Genomic DNA, 13,157 nt, shown 5'->3' on the forward strand with positions numbered 1-13,157 from the left:
GCTTTCAAGCAACTACCAGGTGGAAACTTTTCACTTTTCAGCAACTAATGAACTATTTTGATTATATTTTCATGTATAGAATGGAATATTTATTCAGATTATTCTGTTACTGTAATCAGCAAGAAAATACTTCATATATAAACATAAGGTATATAGCTTTTAGGACACTGCACTGACTTTTTAACAATACTCATCTAATAAGTATTTTAAAATGTTTTGACTAAAATAGATGGTCTTTGTGGTAGAAATATTATTTTTTGACCCAAATAAGCAGCAAGAAACCAAAGCCAATATGAACCCATACATAAACTATAAAAACATATCTACGTAGTCTTAAACTCAAGTATAATGATGAAACTTAAAAAAGGGAGAAAATAAAAGAGTAGCATAAAAGGGCAATCTGATTGAACGACAAAAACCAGCCAGATGATATCTGAAAAGATCCATTCAGGCTGCTATTTTATTTCATGCATTGATGTCTCGGCTATACAATGGACTTGATCAGTGCACTGACGTATTTATTTTTTACTGCTGACTTTGTACTCATCTATAACTCACTAGTTTGAAACTTTTTCTTGAGAAAAAGTTTCCCCAAGAAAAGAAAAAAATTCCTTCTCCCTCAGCTTCTTTGATTCAAAGCTCACACGTTTAATTTCAAGTTTAAGACTGAAAAAGTGAGGGGACAACATACGAAAGGGACAGCATTCTGAAAAGCAGCATAATCTATTAGTAAAGATACTATCCGCTACAGTTCTTGGGCCTAACATAAGCTTTAGCAATATTATTTAACTCTCATATTCTCTCTCTCTGCAGGGCAAACATAAGAATTCCTGATTACCTCATAACATGGACTTTCTCTTTCCTCACAGTAACCTTTTATGGAGAAATGACGTATTGATTTTACATATAGGCCACTGAAGAGAGAGGATGTACCTATGGAAACTTACACATGCAAATACAAGCAGGCCCTATCTGTGCTCTGCACTAAGGAGAAGCCAAGTAGCCACATGAGCATGAAGGCAACTAAATGACAGAGCCAGACTCACAGCTTTTTCAAGACATGATTAGGTCTATGCTCTGTGTGCAGCTCCCAGGCAGTGTGGGTACAACTCACATTCACCTACAAAGGACAATATATCTGTGCTATTAATGGTATTTCATGACCTCTACCAAGATCATGAAAATAATAAATAAATACAAAAAAATAATATTATTATAGCAATATATATTATATTATTATAGCAATACATATTATAGCAATATAATATTATTATAAGCAATAAATAAATACACCCCTCCCCAATAAATTTAATTCTAACTTCACAAGGATAAACTGTAAGCAAGCCAACCATCTTTTCCTTATTGTGGTGTCAATACCTGTGTCCATTATCTTACATCATATGTTGAAGCAAACTCTAATTGTTGGGCCTAGGACACATGGACTGCAAAGACCAAGACAATCAATTTACATTCTAAAAGTTCTGCTATAAATTAAAAGATACAGAATAAAATAAAATGTAGAAATCATCTTTGTTATTTATGTTTTTTATCATTCTTCCATGCCTAACTGGACAAGAGGTATCTTCAATATCAGCCTCAACAGCTCAAGTGCCAAAAGGACTTTTTTAAATTTAATAATCCCTTTCACAAGACATGCATGAAAATGTCACATTAAAAAAAAAAAAAAAAAGACTCAATTTGGAATTGATTCTAGCTGCCATCCCAATCTTCAGGAATAAAACACCCCAGGATATCAAATGTTCAGTAGTTTAATCATGAGTAGATCATGGATTTATGGGCAAAGTTACGAAACTACAATGCATTTATTAGTGAATTCTGGTTGCAGTGTTGCTGTGATTGAGCCATTACAATCTCTTTTCAGGACTAATGAAGATGATTTCAGCTGTAATAAGATGCTGGTAGCTTAATAAGTTCAGTTGCCTATGGCCATTGTTCCCTTCCTGTTCCATACCAAGCTGAAGACCAGCTCATTACAGCAGACAATGTGAAATAAATGGCATTTGAAGGAATTTCTCATTAAAGGAAAATTATTTTCCAGTGACAACTGAGCATTGTTATTATACATCAAAGCCTAGTTTGGAAGATTTAGTCTGCTTTATATTTTATATTGAAGCCAATCCCAGAACTTAATGGCATTCTCCTTTGCTTGTTTTTCATTTGCCTATTTCTCATTTCATCTTTTGCTTGTTTGTTCATATCAACTCTGACATCGACATGACGTTCCATACTAAAATTCTATTTGTAAAACACTATCTGAAGAACAAAACTATGCCCTTGAATAGTTTGTCTGAAAACTACAAAAGGAAGCTTTCTATGAACTCCACCAAAATTATTTGTACTTTATTACTTTTTGTTCACTCTCTGAGACTTCCTTTACTGTTGTTTAAAGCTGCAATATAGTGAAACTCCTCTGTACCTCCTTGAGTAACTGCTGCTCAATTCTTCTACCATTTTAATCTCCAAATTTGACTTTGGGATTTTTCTGCATATATTGCAATAATTGCTCTCTATACATATATTATGTCTGTATGTTATCAGCTAGAAAGCTTATAGCTCTTATTCTGAGGCTCAACCTTCAGCACATTAGGTAAGCTATATAAGCAAATGACATTGTTAAATAACAGTGTAAAGTATAAAATAAAATCCACTAAGAAATGGTTTGCTTATACTGCAGCACATTACTGTAGAATTCATTTTTATTTCAGTCATAACAAAGAATTATTCCCACGGCATTTAAGGGCTTATAAAATTCATAAATTCTTTCATACTTGGAAATGTGGCAACAAAGCCTCTCACCCAATGGTATGCGAATTTCTTATTGAATTTTATTTGGGTTCATAAAAAACTACTTTAATCAATTAAGTGTAAATGAACCAAGCAATTACGAAAGAGTGATAGCAATACAGGAATGATTGCTCAGTTACAAAGTTAAATGAGATGATGAATTCCTAACATAATATCTAGCAATTCTTACAAGTTTTTGATTTTATATTTCACAGCTATGGTTTATTAGGTATGTACAGAATTTCTTGTCTTGCCCAATGTAATACAAGTCTAATACCATTTATATCTAGTCTTCTCAATAGTGCCTATTCAAAAGTGTGCCACTATCTGACTAAGCACCAACTTCAGCAACTTTTTTCTCTCTGTCCCTCTCTGCTTTTCCATCTCAGATATAAGCTACTCTCCACCTTGCATTACCCTATCTGCCTTCTAGCTGGTGGTATACATCCTTGAACCCAGCTAAGATCACAGTGCTTCTGAGCTAATGACAAACATAATTCAGCTTTGCCATTCGGAATTCAGGCCATGACGCATAACAAGCGTCTGCCATGTCATCCATTGCTCAATATAGACTGTAACTGATATCTTCAAATCAAATACTATAATTTGTTTGTAAACTACACACAAATATCTTCCAAGCAGCATCTTGGGATTCAGTTATCTACAGGTAGACACATGGCTAAGCTCTATTCCAGCTCAATTATGTATGATTTTGTAGTTACATAGACTGATTTTTGCACTTTTGCTTAAGTGTCCGGAAAAAAAAAAGCTATTATTGACAGGTGATGAGCCAGCCAATGACCACTGTAGAGTCTCACAGTGCAGCATGCACTGCTTCAGAATAATAAAAAAAAAAAAAAAAAAAAAAGCCTAATTAAAATATCATTAAAAACTTCTAGTTTTTTGGGGTTTTTTTTGTATGTGTGCTAATTATTGTAGGGTTCTCTCTCCCCTAAATACAAAGAATTTTGTAAAACAGTGCCTGAGAGCTATGTCCAGACTATACTGATTGTGAAACTAGACTTCAGCACAGCCTAAAAGAGAACTGCACTGATGTATCTGGGAGGACAAATTGCAGGGATAGGGCTACATTAAGTAGTACTGGTGATGGATCCTCTCAGGAAAACATCATCTCAGTTCAGGCCTCAAGCTAGAATTCTTCCATTTTGTTTCTGTTAATTCAGGCTTCTTTATAAATACTTGAAGATATTGTTGCTACTCACTTCTTCCACAACTGCCACCAGCTTTTCTATCCAACTTTTTAAAGAAATTCTCTTTAAAAGAAACAGAAGCAGAAAGGAAAGGGAGAGGAAATGGCAAGTTGCTACAGCTGGACAAAAAATCCTGCATTTAGCACATTTCACAAAAACTGCAAATATATACTCATTTTCAGATAGTTTGTGCTCAGATATAGAAAGATCATCTCTTTTAATATGATCATACCAAACTACTAAACCAGTAAATGCGTATGGTATTTTAAAGTCAAACTCACAAAGACATTTAAGAAATTTTACTATTTAATATTTTTTTAGTGTAAGATAAATATGCATCATGACACATAATCTCAAAGAAACTCATTCTTAAGATCAGAATGCAGTTACCAGGCAGTCAGTTTTCATAAGCTTGGATCTCAATGAAAATTTTAACTCTGATCTAGGAGCTAGTAGTTCTCAGCTTAAGGAGAGCTGAGAACCTGCTCTCCCATTTCCTGTTCCTTCCATTGAAAAAGGGTTTCTTTTTTAGAAATTCAGCTTTAATTTTGCTTTTTAAAATTTTCAATTCTACTGCATTAAAAGTAGAATCATAGAACAGCTTGGGTTGGAAGGCACCTTCAATGACCTAGTCCAACCTTCCTGCAATGCGCAACTAGATCAGGCTGCCCAGAACCACATCCAGCGTTATATACTTTACAAACTCACAAAGTATGTTTCTCTTAGTTTAGTTCAGAATTACAGAGATGGGAGAGAAGAGTATTTTATTACAATTTACTTGTGGTTTGTAATCGTAAAATTGCATTAGGGAATTCTGAACTTCAACCAGTTACAATCACTTTAATGTGCCAATGATCATTTGCAACTTTTTTTCTTTTTTCAGCAACAGTGTCTTTACAAAAGAAGTGAAATACTGTAGCAGAACAACAAACTCTGTTAGCAATTCTGCATAAGAAAACCTGACTATTATAAATTCTCTTTAATGATTTTTCCAAGCAACCACCATCCAAATTTTAAGGAATCTGAATGCTACCTCTTCCACTGCCAGACAGATGGACCCAGGCAGGTACTCTAGAGCTTTAGAAGAATAATAAGGCTGTCAACCTTGTGGCTGTAGGCATCATAGGTACCATTGATATCAATGGAAAAATGGTATTTCACTTCTGACTTTACTTCAAGATTTCCAAACCATGAAAAAATCACCTATCAGGAAGCTGATTTAGCAGGTAGCTAAATTAAGAGGTGAAAACCTTCAGTGTATAAAGAATCAGCTACACAGTAGCGCTACCACTGATGCAGATCATTTCTGTTCTTTTATTATTTTACCTATTTAGAAGTTTTCCAAAACCAGATACTTTTTTTTCTCATGCCACCTTTTCCATACTGCCAGTAATTTTCACATCCTTATCTGTGTCAAATAATCACTTTGATGATGCATGCGCTATTGTAGGGGCAGAAAGCTCAGTCAGTGATTATGGTCAGGAAAAAATGATGCTGCAAAAACACACATTCCTATTCAAAACTGTGTCCTCAAAAAACAGACATTGTACAGAGTGCTAGCAATCTATTTGAACTATTGGTTTTATCCAAGCTAGTTATTTGATGATAACAGGAGGATCCAACAGCAGAAAAAGACTAGAGATATTATATCACTTTCATTTGTTTCTAATTCTGAATTTTAATGGCTTTTCACTGCCTGTATATCACTAACTCACCTAAAACACTCAGAATGCATTTTTCCTTCTACCATAAGACTATCAGCTTTAATCTTTAATTTACTATCTCCAGGAAAAATCTCAAAGTGGATTCAGTGAGAGAGGGCTATATCTAGTTATCAGTCCTTTCATAATCTACTAAACAAAATCCAAAGCACGGTGTCATTTGTAATTTGATGTATGGTACATATTTCAAGGTCAAGCTCTCAAAAGAACAGATGGTAACAGAGAACACCTTGCTACAGATATGAAAATAGAAACATACTAATAAAACCGCTTCTTGGAATTCCCACAGCCACTACATTTACACAGTAGCGAGTATTTTATTAGTACACTTGCATTTTCTATGCAAACAAGACAGAAATAAATAGGAGTTTAAGCCAAGACACAAAATGATAAAAAGACTTTCAGTGTAAGCTAGAGGCAATATCCTGTCATCTGTCTATTCTTACAATTACCTTTGAAAATTGACTGTTCTCATTACGTACACATTCAGATCTATACAGACACAGTTTATTCACCATAGCCAGGGTTTGGTTATATATGTTGTGTACACATGGTTATATACAGCATCAAGAAATAAATAAGGTATTTTGTAATACCTGGTATAATACTAATTGTAATAACTGAAATATAGCAATACTTTAAACCCAGTTTACCTGTAAGAACTGAAACAGGAGGATAGCTACTGCTTAGCTTCTGTCCAAGAACATAGTATTTCCAAAATCCAAAGATAATTGTTTTAGTATTAAATTAATTGCTTTAGTTAAGGCAAAAGAACATACCTGTTTTAAAGATGGTATATGAATGTATTTCTTTTTGGAGCCACATGATACATCCTGACTAAATCCTAAATCTGTGCATGCAAGACCTTGAATTACTCCACATGCTCTTCATGTACTACGCTCTGAATGAGCCAGGTTGCTGTGAGAAGAAGTGCATGTTTGCTTGTAACAGCAGGCCCTATAATAATGCATATATTCAAACTGTGTGGGCAACTTACAGTACCTGGACTTTTGAGCATTTATTCTTATATACTTAATATTACTGTAGTCTACCACCATGCACAGAATTTCCTATATTTTTAAACACCAAGAAGCAAGACAATAGGAACGTTAGGACATTTAGTTCTTTGCTAAGCTATCAACATGGTAGAAATTCTTGATGCATTAAAATCACATATCTGGGGGGTTCTGTGACTAATTAGTAAAAAGACAAGGCGCTCCCTTTCAAACATCTCAAGGTGTATATAAATATGAGAGCAAAGGCAGAATCCTTAAAAGATTGCATGTTTGTTTCTACAAGTCTAAGTAGAAAACATTAGGAAAGCTTTCAGAATATGAAAAAAGAAATGATAAGCTATTAATGGTCCTGAAGGAGGGGTAGAATGTGAAACTCCAATTATAGGCACCAGTACTGTCAGTGTAAAGAAATGACACAGGTACTGAAGCATGCAAGTGCTTTTCAATCTTTCCAAGGTTTTGGTGAACCCACATTCAAGGGGAATAATTCATAATGCATTTGCACTTAATATTAAGCAGTAGAAACACTATGCCTTTTTGTTTTTACATCTTTCACAGGAGCATGGGTGAGCAAGTGGAGAGTATGGGTACCTCACCTTCTGCAGGCAACACCATCATTCCCAGCCTGTCATTTGTTTCCCTGACTGAAATGGCCGATTCCTTTTTCGGTGCTTGCTCCTTGAAAAGAATCACGGAATACAATAGGAACTGATGCTCTAGCTGCTGCAAGATGACCTCTGCTTTGTGTGCCTGCAGTGGGTGTTGCAGGGTGGCCTCTGAGGGGAGGCAGGGGCTGCCCCATGCCGGGCGTAGCCAGTTCCAGCTGGCTGCAGCTGCCCCATCACAGGGCATGACTGAGCCTCGCTGCCATGGGTGGGCACCTCAGAAAAAGGGTAGCTCAGAAAGGGCAAAAAAATGCCAGAAGATCAAAGAGGAATATAGAAAAAAGGTGTGATGAACAGCACTGTGAACACTCAGGCCAGCCCATGTGAAGGCAGGAGGAAGTGCCCCAGGCGGCAGCAGCACACAGAGGATCCCAGACAGAGCAGGTGGATAGTGCTGCCTATTTACACTGCCTTGAAGTAACAAAGCTGTGCTCCTTTAAAAGGAAAATAGTACCAGCCTGGGGGCACCTCAGTGGTCTTGCAATTACTGAATCATAGAACCAATTACATTGGAAAAGACCAAATGTTCCCCCAGGACTGCCAAGTCTACCACTAAATCATGTCACTGAGGGCCTCCTCTACATGTTTTCTGAACACTTCCAGAGACAGTGACTCCAGCATTGTCCTGGGCAACCTGTTACCAACGCCTGACCACCCCTTCGGTGAAAAAATTGCTCCTAATATCCAGTCTAAACCTCCCCTGGAACAGCTTGAGGCTGTTACGTCTTGTCCAGTCCCTTCTAACCTGAGAGAAGAGACCAGCCACGTCCTGGGTCCTCCCTCCTGTCAGGTAGTTGTCGAGAGCAATAAGTTCCCCCCGAGCCTTCTCTTCTCCAGACTAAACAACTTCAGTTCCCTCAGCTGCTTAAGACTTGTGCTCTAGGCCCTTAGCCATAATGTTATTATGTTATTGCTAAGCCATCTAAAACCACCAAAGGAGAAGAAAAGGTATCGTCTTAAAGGAGACGAAGGACACTCCACATGAAAAACTGTTTATGATTTTTATAAATGGTTACTTTGCTCCTCTCACAGATTGGTTGGTGACACAGGATAAAAAAAAAAGCGCTCATCAAAACCCAGAGGAGGGATTCACAACAGACAAACCCTGATGTCCAGCCCTTTCTCATTCCTTCTTTCTTTCCCTTGCACAATGGAATGCTCTAGAAAACCATTCACATCCACACAAAGCATTCTTCTCCAAAGACAGGCCTCAGCAGCAGAGCACCACAATTGAAAAACCTTCCTCCTCCAGTTGTCTGATTTGCTTTCTTTTTTATGGTCAAATGGTTCCCCAAGAGGGACTTTTTACAAACTCAGATGGAGCCAGTGTTCAGTCAGAGGTCAGAGCAGAGCAGTACCTGACCTACGCAAGAAAGAGGCACTGGTATTTAAGAGAATCAGAAATCTCTCTTTGACTTCTGAGAAACACACATGAAGGCATTCTGATTTAATGTGATTTGGATACTAATTCCATCATCTCAGTGACAAAGATGAGGTCATTTGGAGTGTTCTGAGTGTTGTGACAAATCTTTAGATATTTATAGTATTTTCTATTGTTTTGCCTCTACAGTCTCTTCACTACTTTGAAGCTGCACCAATTAAGCCAATTAAGAATACCATCACATTTTTTTTTATACAAGATTAACCTAGAGAATGCAAAATTAAACTCTTAAATGACGCAGTAAGTTTGCATTTATATCAGTAGTTTGAGGGGTGTGGGGGTGTTACCAGTGATTTAATCCCTGTTTGATTTGTCTATGAAAATCATCACAGATTCAAAGGCTGGTACGTAACCCAGCTGTTGCTTCACTAGAATACAGCAATTGCTATGCTTATAACAAAAAGGATTAGCACAGATTTTGTACTGAAGATGATGTAGTTGAGGAAGGAAAGCCTTTATCACGGTTTAGTTCCTTTAAATGAGTTATCTGAAGGATTCCTATGTAGTTCAGCATACACATGCTTTTCATATTTATGTTTCTCCATTGAGTTTCACAGCGCCTTTCATCTTAGTCATATGAATTGCACATTTGTGTGTCAACTGTGTATTGTGCAAGCAGATGATGCAGTATGAAGCAGTGTGTTCTGCCAAAGTTTGGAAGGGTGATATTATTAATAAAAGTTAAACCTGTAAATAGTTTATGCTTGTCATAATAAGCAAACAAGCACAGAAATTCCTTTTTTAAAAATCTCAAAATGAATGATTTAGAACAGGAGCAATGAACAATGCTTTCCTGTCAGTTATGTTACTGTTTTTCAGCACTACAAAGTAGCAGGTACTGTGGTGTTGGTTTTTTTATTATATTCTGTGTAGCTTAACACATGTACTCTATACATGATCCAATAAGAAGAAACTACGCATGAAACAGACTTAAAGTTAGATACAAAAGTGACAGAAACTGAACAGGCCATCTTCAGCAAATGTTCTCTTTATGAATTATTATTAAATGTCACTTACCAAAACACATTTTAAACAAATAAATGACATCTAATTTCTTCCCGATTATATTGTCATCTGAAAGACAGCAATACAGCAATATTTATGTATGAGAATATAAATTGTCCACTTTCTTTTTCATGTTCTTTGGAAGAACTCTAATGCCAATTTGAAGATTCAAAACACCATGCTCTCCTCTCAAAAAGATGATGGAACATCTGAAATACAAATAATGAACACTCTTCAGACATGTAGGAGTCTGGGTTAAACACCATTTTCCAATGATGTATTTCAGAGAGCTTTTCAAAACAGAGTCAAAATAGCTGTTTAAACTCAAAAGGCATCTTCAACTTTTCATAAGTTTGGACAAAATGATTGTAAATAGAGAGATTTCATAAATCAAAATTAAATAACATTAGTGTATTATTAGAATGGTATAGATTTTTGATGGGAAAAGCTAAGGTGCAATTCTACTTTACAAATTATAGTTCACATACATAAATGTACGGATGAATACATTTCTGCTGCTTCTTTTTTGCTGTTGCTTTTAAAATCTGAAGTGCTCTTAGATGTGGTTATACAGTCTTCTCTGGGTCCTGGAGAAGACAATAGCTTTGGATGCACTCTTGTAAGCAATGAAAGTAACCACTGCTAGCCAAGTAGCAAAAGCACTAGAAGCAGATGTACTCAATACTGAAGGTCAAGAGGTGCGACTTCTTGACATTTTTGCCCATGCTCTTCATCCCAAATATGAGGACACACTTAGAAAAGGCTAATGCAAGAGAATCTTGGTGGCCTGAAAAGAAATTCTCTGAATTACCTGCCTCTTCCCGTTCAGTAGCAGTTCAATAACATAAACAAACAGCATGCTTAAAACAGGAAAAACAAACAAATGAACCACATATAGACCTTTAATTCTGATCATTTTACTTACAAAGAAAAGAAATACTATTCCCTCACCAACTCTTTGTGGCTTTTTTTTTTAATCTTTTTGTCACACCACAAAAGAATGCAATGAAGTTTTCAGATGCTAGTACCCATGGTCATTTTAAGAAAAGTTACAGTCCAGTATAAGTAAGTGGAATTACAGTTAGATTAACAGTTTTAAAAGCAAAGGCAATATACTCCTCTTTTGAGATTACTTTAACTGCATAGTAACAGATAATTAACTGTGGCCAAAAGCACATGCTGGGTAACTCTAAGATCTGAAGTTAGATGTTTTTTAAAGAGAAAAATGCACAAAACACCTAAGCAGCTGCACTCAAATAACATATCAGCAAAGAAAGTTAATTATATTCTAAATATTTATACACATTATTCTGATCAAACAGGCGCAAGCAACTGAACAGTCCATCATCTTGACACCAGACATATCTTTTTTTATTCTTCCCTTGGAGAAAATAACTATATGCTATTTCTTGACAGTTATATATTCATAAGATTTTCCTTTATACTTTAAAAGGTGAAGACTTCCATTCTTTTATTTATAAGCCTCCACTAGAAAGTATTTCTAAAAACTTGCAACATTTGCATAATACTAGTTTCCCGAGGACCTTATATTTACCAAGAATTTTGTGAAATAATATCTAGGTAGTAAAGCAAACTACAAACTTAAAGAGAAAGTCTTAAATAACCTCTGTAATTAACCCAATACTCTGGATCTAATTCACAGAAAGCACTTACTAACTTTAGTAAGATTTTTACTTACATAAGCAGCACTTTTAAGAGGAAACATTTCTGCTCCATGAGCAGTCAGTCTGAATCAGGTTAGATATAATGTGATGACTAAGAAACAAGGTTGTGTTTAAGGGAAAGAAGATAGGTCCAGAATAAAACAACGTTACTGCTGTTATGCTAACTGAGCTATATTCCATAGCCACAATGTAAAGGCAGGAAGACAACATTTATCATTTTACGGAACTTTTTGTCACTTTAGGACTTTGTTTTAGCAGAAGCAGCAACTCTGTGCAGCCAGTTTGTATTGCCTCAGATTCTGTGATGTAGGGATAATCAAAAGTGTCAATCACAAAGCTTTTAGCTTAGAGCTGGCTCAGTGTCCAGCTCATGTCTACTTCATTTTTCTTTGGTTGTTGGTCATTTTTTAAGATAAGTTTCAATAACAAAAGCCAGTCTAAGAGTTCGCCTCAAGGATGGTATACTAATAAACTAAGGCACTGTAAATCACCTATCTTCCTTCTCCAAAGAGATTCACAAAGAAGTGTAGAAATAGACTCCTCCTATGCCAACTCCTACTTGTCTTAAAGCAAATTTCTAGAACATCCTTCGAATAGAATCATAGAATCATTTAGGTTGGAAAAGACCTTTAAGATCATCGCATCCAACTATTAACCTAACACAACCAAGTCCACCGCTAAAACCATGTTCCTAAGTGCCACATCTACATGTCTTTTAAATACATTCATGAATAGGGATTCAAACACTTTCCTGGGCAGCCCGTTCCAATGCTTGTCATCTCTTTCAGTGAAGAATTCTTCCTAACATAAATCTCCCCTTGCGCAACCTGAGGCTATTTTCTCTTGTCCTATCACTTGCTAACTGGGAGAAGACTACTTTCTTTCAGGTAGTTGTAGAGAGTGATAAGGTCTCCCCAAGCCTCCTTTTCTCCAGGCTAAACAACCCCAGTTCCCTGAGCCACTCCTCTTAAGACTTGCGCTCCAGACCCTTTACCAGTGTGTTGCCCTTCTTTCAACATGCTCCACCACCTCAATGTCTTTCCTGCAGAGAGGGGCCCAAAACTGAACACAGTTCGGCAGTGGTGAGATGCGGCCTCACAAGTGCTGAGTACACAGGGATGATCACTGCCCCAGTCCTGCTGGCCACACTATTCCTGGTACAAGCCAGAATGCCTGTTGTCATGACCCAAGTGCAGGATGGAAACTATGTCCTGCACTTCGGTCCTGCTGCACAATGCTTCCATCTCTTCCTGTTTGTTGCCCATGCTGCATGCACTGCTGTAGGTGCACTTCATTTGGACTATTGATCCTGCCACCTTTTTGGGGAAAAAAGCCCTAATTCCTACATGACCATTCTCAAGTGCTTCTGTGGTTTCTAACACATCAAGAACTTGTGCATCTTCACTGCCACATGGATCTCCATCCCCTAACTACACTGAGACAGCAGACCGAAGGACCTCACTAGCACGCTGTCTTCCCTTGGCTGTTGCTTGCTTTTACGATGACACAGAATCAGCACCACTGAGATCAGAAGGGACCTCTGGACATCATCTAGTCCAAAAACTTACTCAAAATAGGGTCAACTGAATTGAAATTGAATGCAAACAG

General features: G+C 36.8%; 1 protein-coding gene across 13 annotated transcripts in view; it reads right to left on the reverse strand.

The window, feature by feature from the left end:
• RGS7 (regulator of G protein signaling 7) overlaps positions 1 to 13,157 on the reverse strand; it is a 285,437-nt gene that overhangs the window by 156,398 nt on the left and 115,882 nt on the right. The window lies entirely within an intron of this gene.

This window comes from Strigops habroptila, chromosome 10 (assembly GCF_004027225.2).
Source record: "Strigops habroptila isolate Jane chromosome 10, bStrHab1.2.pri, whole genome shotgun sequence".
Lineage (NCBI taxonomy): Eukaryota > Metazoa > Chordata > Aves > Psittaciformes > Psittacidae > Strigops > Strigops habroptila.